Below are 17735 nucleotides of genomic sequence, written 5' to 3'. Positions count from 1 at the left end.
CCACCTTTAGAAAAGGGGCAAAATCTAAAACTCTGAGCATTGACTTTATAGTCGTTGATGTGGGTTCAACCTACAATGCCCTAATAGGCAGAACTATCCTAAATCGGCTCAGAGCAGTGGTATCCACTTCGCACCTTTGCATGAAATTTTCAACATCAGAGGGGATAGCAACCATTAGGGGAGACCATAAATTGGCAAAAAATGCTACAATGAAAGCCTGAACCTGAGAGGAAAGGATAAAGAGGTACACACAATTGAGCTTGGAGGGATCAGAGCTAAAGAAGAGTTGCGACCACAATCTGGAAAAAAATCGAAGAGGTACAAGTCGGAAAAGAGGAAGGGAAAAATACCAACTTAGGAGCCAACCTGAAAGAAGATTTGAAGCAGAAGCTTATAAGGCTCTTACAAGAGAATTCCGACCTCTTCACCTAGAAAGCCTCCGACATGCCAGGGATAAATCCCGAACTCATGTCACATAAGCTTTCAGTATACCCTGGATCGCGACCCGTCCAACAAAGAAGACGAAAGCTCGGACCTGAACGGGCTCAAGTGGTGGAAGAGCAAGTGCAATTTTTCCTAGAAGCCAACTTCATCAAAGAGGTCAAATACTCGGCATGGCTGGCAAATGAGGTGCTAGTCAAGAAGAAGAATGGCAAGTGGAGGATGTGCATCGACTATACTGACCTGAATAAGGCGTGTCCCAAAGACCCATATCCCCTACCAAACATTGATACCTTGGTAGACTCTAGCTCGAGGTATCGACGTTAGGATTTTTGCTAGTAAAGAATTTTATAAAAATATTCGCGTTGTAGATATAGCTTCTAAACTAACAGAAATCCCTTCGTACAAAAGTTTTGGTTGTCACAAGTAACAAACCCCTTTAAAATTGATAACCGAGTATTTAAACCTCGGGTCGTCTTCTCAAGGAATTGCAGGGAGGTATGTTCTTATTATTGGTTATGGAAAAACAGTGTATGGGGTTGAAAAAGGTTTCAAGCAAGAGAAATAGATTACAGAATTGATAAATTAATAACTAATAAAACTTTTGGTAAGGTATTAGAACTGGAAGTCCTATCCTTATCAATTGTGATGAGAATTGAATTTTAATCCCACTTAGTTAACCTTTACTAAAGCAAAGGAAAGTCAAGTGAAATAATTAATTTGATCCTCAAGTCCTAGTCAATCCCTGTGGGAAGACTAGCTTTAGAGCGATCTGCCAATTTCAACCACTGCTTTATTTGATAATTCAAGAGTTACCAATTATTTAACTCAGGCCAAGAGGGAAAATTCTAAATTAAATTGAAGACATCATAAATAGAATAAAGCAATCATAAATCTGAAAATACCTCAAATCATATTAAATAGAAATATCAAATGTAACATGGAAAAGTTCATAGACAAACAAAAGAGAAAGTAAATAAAAAGAAACATTGAACCTGGGATCGAGAGTCACTCCTAAAACTAAGAGAAGTCCTAAATCCCTATCCTAAGAGAGAGGAGAGAGCCTCTCTATCTAAAAACTACATCTAAAACTAAAATTGTGTATTATCATAGCATAATTATGAATGGATGCATTCCCCCACTTTATAGCCTCTAATCTGTGTGTTCTGGGCCGAAAACTAGATCAGAGACAGCCCAGAAGTCACTTCCAGCGCTTTCTGGTCCATACAGGTCGCGGCCAAGTGACGCGGAGGCGTCGCCCACGCGGTCGCGCGGATTGAAGTTCGCAGATGCGACACATCCGCGTAAATCACGCGTTCGCGTCGCCTAGCATCAAGGAAACTATGGCATATTATATATCAAATCGAAGCCCCGGACGTTAGCTTTCCAACGCAACTGAAACCGCGTCGTTTGGACCTCTGTAGCTAAAGTTATAGCCATTTGAGTGCGAAGAGGTCAGGCTGGACAGCTTAACAACTTTGTCAACTTCTTGTATTCCTTCCACTTTTGCATGCTTCCTTTCCATCCTCCAAGCCATTCCTGCCCTATAATATTTGAAAACACTTAACACACATATCAAGGCATCTAATGGTAATAGAGAGGATTAATAATAAGCAAATATAAGATCAAAGAAGCATGTTTTCAATCATAGCACAAAATCAGGAAGGAAAATGTAAAACATGCGAATTGTATGAATAAGTGAGTAAAGAGTTGATAAAAACCACTCAATTGAGCATAAGATAAACCATAAAATAGTGGTTTATCAGGTATCAATACTTGTCGTTCTTGGATGCCTACTCGGGATATAACCAAATCCTGATGCACAAGCCGGACCAAGAAAAAACATCTTTCATCACGCCTAAAGCAAACTATTGCTATGTGGTCATGCCCTCTGGGCTGAAAAATGCTGGAGCCACATATCAAAGGCTGATGAACAAGGTGTTTGCTCCTCACCTTGGAAATTTAATGGAAGTCTATGTAGACGACATGCTTGTAAAATCCAAGGATGAGGCCGACCTCCTTGCTGACCTCTCGCAAGTTTTCAGCACCATAAGGATGCATGGGATGAGGTTAAATCCTGCAAAATGCACCTTCGCAGTGGAGGCTGAAAAATTTCTGAAGTTTATGCTAACACAAAGGAGAATTGAAGCTAACCCCGACAAGTGCAACACAGTCCTAGAAATAAAAAGTTCAACTTGCTTAAAGGAGGTCTAGCAACTGAATGGCCGACTCGCAGCCCTCTCTAGGTTCTTGGCCGAATCAGGATTAAGATCCCTACCACTCTTCTCCCTACTAAGAAAAGGATGCCAGTTCGAATGGACTCCTAAGTGCGAAGAAGCATTCCAAGAGTTCAAAAGGTTTTTAAGCCAATCTCCCATTCTAACCCGACCTGCCATTGGGGAAGAACTCGTCCTGTATTTGTCTGTAGCAGACAAAGCTGTGGCATCAGCTCTAATACGGGAAGACAAAGTCGGGCAGCATCCTGTATACTTCACCAGCAAAGACCTACAAGGCCGTGAATTAAGGTATCAAAAATTTGAGAAGTTTGCGTATGCCTTAATAGTAGCCTTTCGGAGGCTGCGACCTTATTTTCAAGCTCACACAATAAGAGTTCGAACGAACCAGCCCATGAAGCAAATCCTTTAGAAGACGGATATTGCGGGTAGAATGGTTCAATGGGCAATAGAGCTACCCGAGTTCGACTTAAAGTACGAAACTCGGATGGCGATCAAAGCTCAATGCCTCACCGACTTCATGGCCGAATATGCAGGAGATCAAGAGGAAGCATCCATTACATGGGAGTTATATGTAGATGGATCCTCCAACAGAATCGGAAGCAGTGCAGGCATAATACTAGTCAACCAAGAGGGAACTCAAATAGAAGTCTCCCTCAAATTTGAATTCCCAGCTTCTAATAATTAGGCAGAATATGAGGCCTTGATCGCAGGGTTGAAGCTGGCAGAGGAAGTCGGCGCAACAAAAGTAGTTATATTCAGCGACTCTCAGGTGGTGACTTCACAAATAAATGGAGAGTATCAGGCTAAAGATCCCAATATGAAGAGGTACTTGAACAAAACCTTGGAGTATCTTAGGCGTTTTGTAGAAACCGAGGTCAAGCATATAACTTGGGATCTCAACAGCAGAGCAGACGCCCTCTCCAAGCTAGCAAGTACCAAACCAAGGGAAAATAATAGAAGCCTGATCCAAGAAACTCTCCAAGAACCCTCTGTCGCAAAGGCAGAGGTCAAGCAAGATGTCCTCGAAATTTTCAGATTAGACCTAAGATGGATGAACCCGCTAATCGAATACCTGAAATTCGACATCCTACCAAAAGGGGAAAAAGAGGCCAAAAAAATCTAGAGGAAAGCACAAAACTACACTTTGGTAAAAAGTATCCTCTATAAAAGAGGAATATCTATACCATTATTAAAGTGCGTCCCGACCTCAAGGACAACAAAAGTCTTGGAAGAGGTCCATAATGGTATCTGCGGGAATCATCTCGGAGCAAGGTCATTAGCTAGAAAAGTTATCCGAGCAGGATTCTACTGGCCGACCTTACATAAAGATGCTACCGAGTTCGTGAAGAAATGCCAATCATGCCAAATGCACTCAAACTTCCACGTCGCTCCTCCCGAGGAGCTCATTAGTATAATTTCTCCATGGCTTTTTGCAAAGTGGGGATTGGACCTATTAGGGCCCTTCCCCAAAGCACATGGACAAGTAAAATATCTAATAGTGGGAGTAGACTACTTCACGAAGTGGATAGAAGCAGAACCATTAGCCACATGACAGTCCAAAGAATTCGAAAATTCCTTTACAAAAATATTATCACAAGGTATGGGGTACCCCACTCCATCACCACTGATAATGGCACCCAGTTCACCAACTCTACCTTCAAAAACTTGGTAGCCAGTATAAAGATCAAGCACCAAAGGTAGAGCACCCACAAGAGAATGGGCAAGCTGAAGCAGCTAACAAAGTCATAAGAAGAGGTTGCAGGAGGCGAAGAGAGCCTGGGCTGAAGAACTTCCTCAAGTACTATGGGCTTATCGGACTACACCTCAGTCCGCCACAGGATAAACACCCTTCCGACTTGCTTATGGCATAGAAGCCATGATACCAGTTGAAATCAACGAGCAAAGTCCAAGGGTGAGCTTCTATGACGAGATTAGAAACATACAGGGGCACAAAGAAGAACTCAAGCTACTCCCTGAAGTCCGAGAACAAGCCCAGATAAGAGAAGCAGCATTGAAATAAAGAATGACAAATAAATACAACAAGAAAGTCATTCGAAGAAGCTTCACTCCAGACGACTTGGTCTTGATTAGAAACGACATTGGAGTTAACAAGTCTGGGGAAGGGAAGCTTGCTGCTAATTAGAAAGGGCCATACAAAATAAGTGAGGTCCTAGGAAAAGGCTACTACAAGGTGGCCGACTTAAATGACACTAAGTTACCTAGGTCGTGGCATGCTTGTAATATGAAAAGGTACTACAGTTAAAAGCGATCTCCATTCCTTGATGTACTCAGCTCTTTCTTCAAATCAAGGTTCTCCCCAAAGAGCCTGACATAATTCTGCTCTGTCTTCTCCTTAAGGCCCTCTACCATGGCGCACTGGCCCATCAACCTCTTCTCCCTTTCCTGAAGACGGTTCCTCTCCTCCTTCAACTCGGCAACCTCCCCCTTCAGCCTTTTCTCTTCCTTATGATAAAGGAAGATCCTCCCCTCTAGCTCCTCAACTTTTTGGGTAGAACCCAAAGAACAAAGGAGAGTTTTTTCCAAAATATCAAGAAGTTTTGTGCATACTCCAGCCACCCAAACACTCCCTGAACTAAGAAATTAAGATGGTTCCGAACAAAAATATCATCCATATTAATTCAAGAATAAGGATAGATGTGATTCCGAACGAACTTGGGACCATCAAAATTAGCTTCTCCAAAAAAAGAAGAGCCAGACTCTGAAGTCTTGCACTTCTTCTTCTCGGGTTCAGGGTAAGATCGGGGCGGAGGAAGAGGAAGAGAAGACGCAAAAGAAGAAGATACCACAATAGGACGAGAAGAGGTTCCCAAGTTATGAGGAAGAGGAGGAAGAGTGCCAGCAGCCCTAGCAACATCAACTCGGGCCTGAAACCTCTTCTTGGCATCCTGTACTTTCTGGTAGGAAGAGTTCGAAATTTTCTTTACCATCTCTGAAAAAGAAAGCAGAAAGTTAAAGTACAAAGTTGGAAGATAGCAGGTCAGAATACTACAAGTCAGAAATCATCAAAATAAACTATAAAGCTACCTAATTGGGTCCGCACAAAATTTGAGGATCCCTGAAGAATCCTTTTTGTATCTAAGTAGGGGGGCCTCCCCCAAACTTCTCGAAAAAACCCTACGACAGCCTCCTCGACTTCATCCAGGTCATCCAGACCGTACTTATCTACAGAGGAAGCCTCCAACCAGTACAGAGGAAAACGGGGAAAAGAATTTTCATCCAGGAAAAAGGGATGGTGGCCCTCTACGACTTGAACTTTGAAGAAGAAGTTTTTAAAGTCATGAAAAATTTTATCAAAAAGGTTGAAAACTTTCCGACCTTAAATGGCCCGGAAAAAAATCCATTGTTGTTTATTATTTTGCCTACTGAAGGGCTTGGTCATGTGAAAAAGGTAAAAGAAAATCTTCAAAGAAATCGGAAAATCCAGTTCCCAACTGACAAGCTGGTAAATTTTTTAAAACCCCAAGAATTTGGGTGGAGCTGAGTTGGAGTAACTCGGCAATGGTTCAGAACTTCTATCTCAAAGTCAGAGAAAGGAAGAGAAACTCTCAAGCGAGTGAAAAGACTCTTGTACATAAAAAAGAAATGAGGGTCAACATCAGCAACCCTCCCAAAACAGACCCGGTCTTCAGGACCTGAAGCAATCACTTCGTACCTAGGCTCATCATCTTCTAAAAGTCAAATACTATGATGAACGCGAAGTTCAGAAAGATAGTTGGTATCCACTAAGGGTTCCTCCCCGAGAACTATAACGTTCACCCACTCAAAAACGGGAAAAGACATCTTTTTTAGTAAAGAAGTGGCGACGAGACCTACAAAGAAAAAAGAGAAGGGTCAAAAATAGGGTCTCTAAAGGGCCAAAATAGGTTTCTCAATAAAGCAGAGTCACTAGGTCTACAGACAGACTCGCTAGGAACACTCCTCTGAACAAAGCATGCAAACAATAGCATTCATTAATAAAAGAGGAGAAGAGAAAGAACTGACCTTTGCTTGCGAAGAGGGACAGATGCGACAGCAACTAAGGTACTCAAAGAAGGAAGAGTTTTCTTTCAGAACAGAGTGTGCAAGAAGTTTTTCAGAAAAGAAACAAGGCAAGAAGAGGGAAAGTATTTATAAACACGACAGGGGCATAAAAGTAAATCAGCGCAATCATTTAAGGGACGCACCATTACCAACGTAACTGCTCCCCACGTGTAATTATGAAACCTCTAACGGACGCGACGTTTGATTAGACGCGACTGTTGAGAATTTTTTGAATCACGTCGGTTTTAAAATCATGTTGGTTCCTTCATCACGTTGGCTACAAGCCCGAGTTCAAATACTCGAATCCAATTCTTAAGTAAAAGAGATCGGACTCAAGTAGGGGCACTGCTCATACCCTGGCCCAACACTAAGACCCAGGTCCAAATAAGATAAAAAGGCCCAATTCATAGCCTGGCCTCCCCACATAACCGACCTCCTCTAGAGAGGCCGGTTTCAACACAGACTTCACTCCAAGGAAGTCGGGACTGACGGTTAGCTGGCAGATAACACTTATTCAAATAAGCAACTGCCCCCAAAATCTCTCAACCCACTTCTACGAGCCATATCTCAACACCCTTAACATAAAGGGACGGTTATCCTCCTTAAAAGATGGAACTACTCCAACGGTGGTTATTGGTTCACCACTATAAATACACTGACACCCCTCATATATCTTTAAGTTCCAATACTCTCTAAACTTGCTTAGGCCCTTGCTGACTTAAGCATCGAAGTGTCTTTGCAGGTACCACCCCCCATTCCATCATACATACAAGTCGGACGGAGACTTCCTAATGCGAACCTAGTCGGAGACTCCCTCCTTCAGACAATTGGGCCAACCCAATGAATCCAGCCCACTAATCTTTGGTTACCCATCGTAACAGTTGTGTATAGTGGAAAAAAGGATTTTGACTTTGTTTAGGATTACGGATATGACAACATTTGCTTGAAGTTTAATTTCAGTTAAAATTCACTCAAAAGGTAAAATGCACTAAATTTTAATTCAAGTGATATTGTATATTACCTCCTTCGTAATAAACTAATAGAGTATTCTTAATGTTTAAAATACTACCAAATATTATTTAGGATTCCATATTCAAGATCTAATTTGATTACCCTCAATGTTATTAGTGAGAACTAAATTCATAATTTGAAAAAAAAAGTTAGTTAGTAGATACTGTGACGAAATACTTGATTAATGTCAGTATAATATCTTAAGTTTTTTTACAAAAAAAATAAAGATTTGTCTTTTGGAGAAGAAGTGGTTGAACTAAGACAAATCAATTTCGATTTTTAAATAATTAATATCACTTTTGTTTTTATAATAATAAAAGATTTTCTTTTTGACTGGTAACAATAATGATTATTTTATGTACGAAAAATCTAAGACTTTAGACATGAATTCTTTCTATCATTTTGCAAGAGTTAAGACAAAATATTATGTATTTATCTTATCTTCAGTGATTTTAATAGGTGTTTAAACTAATAAAAAAATATAAAACTATTTCTAGATACAAATTTAGCTATTTTAACTCAAAAATAGACAAAAATATATTGATAAATTTTAACAGATAACAACATTTGTCATATTATTTTGATTCTAAGAATGAATATGATACTAGAATATAAAATAATTCTAAATAAATTTTAACAATAATAATTCTCCATAATAGTTTCTTTTGCTATGATAATAAAAAAAAATAATTTAAAAGCAATAAATTTTATCTCATACTATATTATACTTGTTTAAATTAATTTTTAACATAAGCGTAAAAAGGATTGAATTTTTATTCATGAATCATGAGAAATTGTTTACAAATTCAATCAATAATAATGTTATTTAAAGAAAAATCTTTAAAAGATGGATTTTAATGTAAATATTTTAATTTAATTATAAATTATATATTACTATAACAATTATACTAGATGTATACTAAAATTATCAAAATTAATTATTATTATAAAATATATATTCTTATATAAATACACATTAAAAATAAAATAAATAATAAATATTTATACACAAATATATTGATGATTAATTTTGATAGTTAATTTTAGTATAAAAATAATATTTTTATATTATTAATGAGTAATTATTATATTTTAAAAACAAATAAAATTACTATTCATTAAATTTTATTATTTTCAATTTGAAAATAATTAAACTTTAAATTTAATTAACTTTAAAAATTTTCTATAATAAAAGTTATTATACCTATTTTTATTTAAAATTTTAAAAAAAAATTTATATAGTTTTGTACGTTATCTCATACAGAGCTCGTGCACATACATATAATAATTAAGCAATTAACTTTGAGAAAAATATATATTACTACCAACCAAAGTTTTAAGAGGGTCCTATGTAACGTGGTCCGCTACATGTCGTGTTTGCACGCCTCTATTATATTCACACTTCACACTACCTTAATACGAGAAAACCCAAAAGCTTTTTATTATATATGGTTCCTTTGAAATTTAATATTCTAATGTTAATTGATGGTGATCTGCATTGTTTCTGTATAATTTCCAGAATTTTGTTTGTTTTCTCTCTAATTAATATTATTATTCATCATGAAGGGAAAATGTGAAGTTAGGCTCGATGTCGATTCTGAAGTGGAGAAGTTATTGTTAGTTGCTACTAATGTATATTGTGTCACATTATTTTAGATGCACTATCACTGTCTATGTTCTAATGTTGGGGGTATGTGTGTTTGTAGTTGGAAATTGGAGAAAAAATAGACATGAAGTGTTGGTTTCTGATCTAGCTAGTGTATGTTTGTTGCTACGGTGGATGATCTTTCACGTCAATGTGGTGTTGTTATTACTTCAACACTTCACCATGATTTTTTTTATTTTTATTTTTTTGACTTTTTACGGTATCCTGCAATTCAACACGTTTATTATTACGTCAATGTGTGTGTTTATAATTTAAAAATTCATCATTAACTAATTAATTACTGTATATATATGACGGAATTCAAATTTCTAACACTAATTTAACAGACTAATAAACAAACTATTAAATTTGAATTACTCCGCCATAATTTCTAATTTCATGTTTTAGTTACAATTTGTGTCTCCAAAAGATTAGAGCGCAAGTCAAATCCATAACGGGTTTCGTTATTAACGGAGATAATAGATAAGATCAAGAAAAGAATAATAGGAAAATTAGGATGGGGTATCCCTCCATCTTGAAGCTTGTTATAACTTAAGAGTAAAGAGCACTTCACAGCTCATATGGTAAATATGTTGTGAATTTTCATAACTCAACCAGTTATATGTGATTAAATGATCATTGTATGTTGAGAGTGTTATTCAACAAAATTATCTTTTTTAATCAGTTTTTATTTGTTTTTTTAGTTGTTATTTATTTTCTTTTCAATAAATAAATAATAAGTTGAATTGAGAGGATGAGAGGAAGTGAGAGAGTGGGGGTGGGAAACACTGAGAGGGGTAGTTTTAGGAATCAAATCAAGGATCCTAGAGTTTGGAACCATGAAGAATATCGTCGATTGGAAAACGAGTCTTTCTCAATCTTTTTAGATAATCTCCCGGAGGACGTTTCGAAGCGAGAATTGTTTCAACTATTTAGATGGACTGGGCGAATAAATGATATATATCTATCACGTAAGCAAAAGGGTGGTAGAGTATACATATTTGCGTTCATACGATACACTACGAAAGGAGGGGCGTTGAAGGCTATATCTGAGATGAATCGTATGAAACTGAGAGGTAAGGTAGTGTTTGTGGGAGAAGCAAAATACAGAAGAGCTTCGAATTATACGGAGTCGCGAAAGATCCAGGTAGGAGGCGATGGGCGATATGAATCTGCTAGTCAACCGCGTTGCGAAGATCTGATTACCCAGCAACCGCCTGCTAATGATTCTAAAGATGAGAGAAGAGCAAATAAGCTGGAAGTGGCTGTGGAGAAAGAAAACTTGGTCTGGCTGCAGAGAAGCCTGATAGGCAGAACAACGACGGCAATTGAATTCGGGTCCCTGAAGGAGACGGTGAAGAAGAACTTTCCGCAAGTTGTCCAAGTACGCGAAATGGGAGCATACCAAGCGATATTGACGTTTGATAGTTTATTGAATGCTGAAGAGACGTACACATTCAAAATGAATAGCCTGCTTCGGATATTTCATAGTGTACGGAGGTGGGACGAATCAGATAGAAGTGAGTCTCGAAGAATTTGGTTAGAGTGTTTTGGAGTCCCGTTGCATGTTTGGTCTGTGGACACGTTCAAGATGATAGGAGGTCTATGGGGGGAGGTGGTTGGGTGTGAGAAAGCGACGGAATCGTGCTCTTCCTTTAGTGTTGGTCGTGTACTGATTGATACTTGTGCTACGGATATAATCAATGAACGTATTCATATTACAGTAAGTACCAGTGGGTTTGATGTTCTGGTAAAGGAGGTGGGACAGGAAATATATAGTCTACAATGTAATTTGGAGGACAAGTCGAGAGAAGATGATTGTCGCGTTCACCAGAATAACAAAATAATACCAGCCTCTGATGGTGTAGCTGTAAAGCGTTCAAGATTAACAGAGCTGCTAGATTCCGATGATCCTGCAGCGATAGTGCTTACGGAGATGCGAAGGTTGGGGGTAGAAGATGAGGGCAGATTGGTAAATTCTGAATCAATTTTGAATGAATGGAGTTATGACAATTTAAAATTTAACCGAATGAATTTGGTAACATATCAACCACTTAATGTTGAAACTGATCGGCTGGCTGAAGTTGGGGGATATGAAGAGAGTTATGAGGCTGATTCGGAGATTACCATACCCTGGAACTATAATGGTAAACTAAATTGTTTTGAAAACGGGTCCAAAAATAATTCCAGGATGAAAGGAAACAAATGGGCCAACAATGATCATCATTCTAACAAGAGGGATTTGGGCCTAACGGACCCAAGGTCACATATGCAGGGCACGGAGGAAGCAATGTGCGGATATCCTGAGCTGGGCCATATGGGTCGGGTTGGAAGGGCTCCAGTGGATCTACCCGGTCCAAGCTCTTATCCAGCGCTGCCCATGAAGCTTCGACTGTGCGGTGGCCATGGGATCGAACCTGACGGGTATGGGATGGCCATCAACACGGACGGCGCGACGCGGCAAGAACTACTAGGGGACGTTGGTTTGGCCACGGTGCAAGGTGTCGGCCCCAACCAGGATGGCAGATCTCGGGATGGAAGGGGCGGCTACGACTTCTCACACGGGAGGCTGGCCGAGGTTGAAGGCGTCCTTAATATTCCTGGTGGTGGTCTGCAGAAGCCGAATTGCGGGGTTGGGAAGATGCCAACGGGCAGACGGGATAAACTGATGGCGCCAGGGGATCTTCCGCTGGACTTAGAGCTGGTTCGGGATTCAAGAACAAACCCTGGAAATTTGGGAAATGTTGAAGGGGAAGATAATGGCATATCTGAAGGAATTGATAGTCTCCTAATGGCTGGTGCGAAGCAAAAAGGCCAAGAAGCCCGTGAGGCCAACAATGACAACAAGGCTGCTGGGTTTGAGAATTCATCTAGAAGGTCTCCATCAGAGGATGATGCAAACGTAAGATCCCAATCAGAGGAGTTAATTACTAATGCTGTTGAAGTTAGCAAAGGCCTGGGACTCCATTCGATTGATGATAATAAGTTGATGGGCCAGAATGAGAGGGAGGGTTATGGAGAAACAGAAGACCACTTGGAGGAAGAAAGACAGGGCAATGATGTTGAGGACAAAGGAAACGAATGTGAAAGCTTGGATGACCAAATACTGGAAAATCAAAAGACTTGGGAGTTAGCTAAGGAGTCAGGTGCAATACTATGCAACGAAGAAGACGATATAATGGCTATCCTTCAAGAACAGAATGAAGAAATTGCTCGGAAAAGAAGGTTGGCCAAGCAGAAGGCTAAAGTAAGGCGGAGCAGGCCTAAACGTCACAATAAGGTGTGTAATATTAATTTAAAATGATTCTTAGCTCATGGAATATTAGGGGGCTAAGGGGTGATGGGAAGTTGAGGATGGTGAAAGATCTTAAGAGCAAATTTAGACTGAATATGTTAGGACTGATAGAGACCAAAAGACAGTTAGTGACGAGATTTGATGTTTTGAAAATTTGGGGTAATGATTGTGCGGGGTGGGAATATGTTGAATCTGAGGGTGCTTCTGGTGGTTTGTTGTTAATTTGGGATGAGAGTTTCTTTAAAATAAAGAATTGCTATAAGGGTGAGAGATGGCTATGTGTAGAGGGTGTTGTAGCGGATAATTCTATTAATTGTGCTTTCTTCTTGATATATGGTGCACATGCTAGAGATGAGAAGCTTGTTGTGTGGGAAGAGTTAAGTTATGTGGCTGGGTTATGTGAAGGCCCTCTTTGTTTCTTGGGGGATTTTAATGAAATTGTACAGGTGGAAGAAAGGCGAGGCACTGATAGCTTGCCTTTGTCAGCGCAAGAGTTTAAGGATTGGATATATGACATGGGTTTGGTGGACCTGCCAATTCTTGACAGGAAGTTTACATGGTTTAGAGGCGGGTCTTGTAGCCGTATTGACAGAGCCCTTGTCAGCCTGGAATGGTTTGAGGCTTTTCCAGAAACCCGTTTAAGAGGTGGTCCACGGGGATTGTCAGATCACTGCCCTATTATAATAGAAGACAGGAGGATAAGGGATGGACCGAGACCGTTCCGTAGCCTCGATAGTTGGTTTTCACATGAAGGGTTCCTAAGGATGGTTAAGGAGGAATGGAGAGGATTGGGGGAGCTACAGTTCACCGATAAATTGAAGGCGTTGACGGGTCCTTTGGGAAGATGGCACAGAGACAACTTTGGTGACATGGATAAGAAAATCATGAGGTTTGAAGAGGAGATCAAGAAAATTGATGACATGGTCGGCAATGGGACGTATGATGGAACAGTGGAAGCAAGGAGGAAGGCATTAGTTACTTGCTGCGAGAAGTGGTTTGTGAGAAAAGAAATACACTGGAAGCAGATGTCGAGGTCTAGGCATGCGAGGCACATGGATAAAAACACGAGATATTTCCATAATCTAGCTTCTGCGAGAAGGAGGAATAATAGAATTGATGCTTTAGTCATTAATGGAAGAATGATAAGGAATCAAGCGAGGATTAAGATTGCCATTAAGGTGTTCTATAAGGAGTTATATCGTCAAGAGAAGTCTCCGATGGTGGGATTCAGGGATGGCCTAGTGGAAAAGATAGACGAGGAGGATGCTATGTCTCTAGAGAGGTTACCAACACCGGAGGAGGTTAGAGAGGCAGTATGGGATTGTGATTCGTCAAAGGCTCCAGGGAGTGATGGTTACAACATGAATTTCATAAAGAAGTGTTGGGACGATATCGGCCCTGAATTCACGACAGCCGTACTGACATTCTTCCAAACCTCTAGATTGCCAACAGACGCTAATGTAACCTGGGTGGCGCTGGCCCCTAAGTTTACTGGTGCTAAGGAGATTAAAGATTTGCGGCCGATTAGCATGGTGGGATGTGTGTATAAGGTTATCTCGAAGATGCTAGTTAGGAGGATGAGAGCAGTTATGCCAGGATTAGTAGGTGAGACCCAGAGTGCTTTTGTCAAGGGCCGGAAGATTCACGATGGGGCGCTTATCGCTTGCGAAACAGTTCAGTGGATCAAAATGAGGAAGATGGAAGCTGCGATAATAAAATTAGACTTCCAAAAAGCATATGACAGAGTAAAATGGAAGTTTGTAGACCTTGTGCTGCAGAAGATGGGGTTTGGTCAGAGATGGAGGGGTTGGGTTATGGAGTGTGTAAGTTCGTGCTCTATGTCTATTTTGGTAAATGGCTCGCCTACTAAGCCGTTCAAGATGGAAAGGGGCCTGAGACAAGGTGATCCTTTATCTCCGTTCTTATTCGTTCTCGTTGTTGAGGTCTTACATAGAATGCTTGAAGAAGCAGTTAGAAATGGGCGCCTAGCACCATTGTTGGTTGGAAGAGATCAGATTCAGTTGTCGCATCTCCAGTTTGCTGATGATACTATTTTGTTCTGTCCTCCTAATGATGAGACCATCAAGAATTACCAGAGATTGCTTCGGTGTTTTGAGTTAATGTCAGGTCTAAGTATTAATTTTGAGAAGTCGAGCTTAATTCCTATCAATTGTGATGAGCAGTGGGTACAGCGTATGTGCAGTGTGCTAGGTTGCAAACAAGAATCTCTTCCAGTTAAATACCTGGGCATATCTTTAGGAGCGAACCCAAGGTTGGTTAAGACGTGGAAGCCGATAATAGACAAAGTTGAGGAGAAGCTCAGTCTGTGGAAAGCCAAGGTGCTGACTAAAGCCGGTAAGCTGGTGCTTATTAAATCTGTGTTAAATAGCCTTCCGGTTTATTATTTGAGCCTCTATAAGATGCCAAAGGCTGTTGCGGAAAAATTGATTTCCTTGCAAAGAAGTTTTCTTTGGAGCAAGGAGGATGGAAGGCCTGGTATGGCCTTGGTGAAGTGGGAAGTGGTACAGGCTCCTAAAAGGTTAGGCGGGTTGGGAGTGGGGGATGCTATGATACGCAACACAGCCCTTCTGTTTAAGTGGTGGTGGCGATTCTCTAAGGAAGAGTGTCCGTTGTGGAAGAAGGTGGTGTGCTCCTGTAACAATTTGAATCCAAATGAGCTCATATCTTCTCAGAAACTACCTATTCGAGGGGGCCCGTGGAAGGATATATGTCAGATTCAGTTCAAGGATCAGGAAGTTAGGCAGAGGATGATTAATGGGTTGGCTATGGAGGTGGGAGATGGGAGACGTACTCGGTTCTGGGAGGATATTTGGATTAGTGGAGGTTCCTTGAAAGATCGTTTTCCGCGGCTATTTTCTGTTTCAAACCAAAAAGGATCAGTGATAGGGGATTGTGGGTTTTGGGATGGGTTAGTGTGGGTGTGGAACTTCCAATGGAGGAGAGAACTTTTTCAATGGGAGTTGGAGCTACTAAACCAACTTCACAATACTTTGAGAGTGGTCAAACTTGCATTTGGGAGAGAGGACAGAGTGGTGTGGAAACATGATAAACAAGGCATTTTTTCTACTAACTCATTTGTGCAGGTGTTGCAGGTGGAAATGGCTCCAGAGGATATATCAAGTTACAGCTTTACTAAGTCAATTTGGAAAGGGCTTGTCCCTCCTAGAGTGGAGTTATTTGTTTGGTTTGGATTGATCGGCAGGGTCAATACAAAGGCGAGACTGTGTCGACTAGGGGTTATTAGCCAACAAGATACTCTATGTGTATTATGTAATAGAGGTGATGAAAATGACTACCACTTGTTTCTTGGTTGTAGTTTTACATGGCAGGTATGGTGTGCTTGGTTATCTCATGTTGGGATGCAATGGACATGTCCGGGTACAATTAAGGAGCACTTTCAGAGTTGGACTGAGGTAACAAATAGAAAGGAGGAATGCAAGAGATGGATGGTGTGCTTTTGTGCGATCTTGTGGAACATTTGGTTGGAACGAAACCGAAGGATTTTTGAGAAAAAAGAAAAAGGAGTCCAGGAGATTATAACTTTATCATTCCAAAGCTTCTCTGAGTGGCTAGGTGCTGATCCCTTTTGTTGTTGATGACAATATCGGAGATGACAAAGGGATATTTATGCTTTTATATTTCTTGTGTACTTTTGTCACTACTCTTGCTCCACTTTGTGTGTTGAGCTCTTTCTTTCAAAAAAAAAAAAATAAATAAAAGGTTATGTGCTTGTCTTTATGGCTTATTAAAGTTAGAATTATTTTTAAAAATTATTTTTATTTTAGTTTACAAACAATAACGGTTATAACTTTAAAAACAAAAAATTATCTTCCAAAAATAGTCCGTTTTAATAATCTATTTTTAAGTAAACGTTTCATTAAACTAAGTCTAAGAAGAATGGCTAAAATTAAATATATAGTTAGTTACTCGAATCACCGACAATGTACAATTATTAATAAAAGATAAGTGTACTTAATAATTAGGATTAATGAGGATTTTGGTTCTAAAATATAGGTCGAATTTTTTTTTGTTTTTAATTTTTTTTGTATATAAAATTATTTTTAAAGTGTAAAATTAAGTTTTAAAGTTATCTTTTATATTTAAATATTAAAATTTTAAACCAAATTACTTATAACAAAAAGATTATTAAAAAAAATAAAAAAAGAAAGGGTTTCTATTCATGTGGAAAGAAAAGAGATGAAGAAAAAAGAGAAAGGAAAGAAAAAAAATTATTCATGATCTACGATTTTAAAAATAAGTTAAATTTTAAAGACGATTTTGTATGCAAAAAAAGATTAGAGATAAAAAAAATTCCAGCCTATACTTTAGAGACCAAAATTGTATTTAATCCTAATAATTAATTAAAGAATAATTATCCAAATTAGTCTCAAAAATGAAAAAAACGGATATTTTAGTTCCAAAAAAAAATTTAATACACAAAAACATCCTCAAAATTTTACTCCGTCAGACAAATTAGTTCCCAGTCTATTTTCCGGCGGAATAATTACCTAAATCAATTTCTAAAGATTTTAAAAGTAGATATTTTAGTCTCCAAAATAAATTAATATACAAATGAATCTCCAAAAATATTCTTTATCAAACATAACAATCTTTCGTTCATTTTTCGACATAACTCACTAACGAAAAATACAAATATGACACACTTTTTTTGTTAATGTGATTTTTGCACATCTTATAAAAAGAAAAATAATATGTATATGCCACATTGATGTGTATATGTTAAGTTAGTCTTTGAAGTAAAAGTTCAATTAACTTTTTGACTCAATTAATAATTCAGTAATCAAGTTGACATTCAAGTAAAAATAGAAAATAATTTTAATTATATTTAATTTCTAACTATCATATCATGCTAAGTTATATTAAATACAAAAATATCAAATAGAGTTAGAGAATGCTTAACATGACAAAATAAAATATATAAATAATAAAACATAAAATTAAACAAACCACAATAATATACTTTTAATTTAAGAAAATATAAGATTTATTATATATTTTTTTGTTGAATTTAAAATTGTGTATA

Source organism: Arachis stenosperma, chromosome 10 (assembly GCF_014773155.1).
Source record: "Arachis stenosperma cultivar V10309 chromosome 10, arast.V10309.gnm1.PFL2, whole genome shotgun sequence".
NCBI classification, from domain to species: domain Eukaryota; kingdom Viridiplantae; phylum Streptophyta; class Magnoliopsida; order Fabales; family Fabaceae; genus Arachis; species Arachis stenosperma.
The sequence above is the reverse complement of the archived record's forward strand: the minus strand, read 5'-3'. Positions refer to the sequence as shown.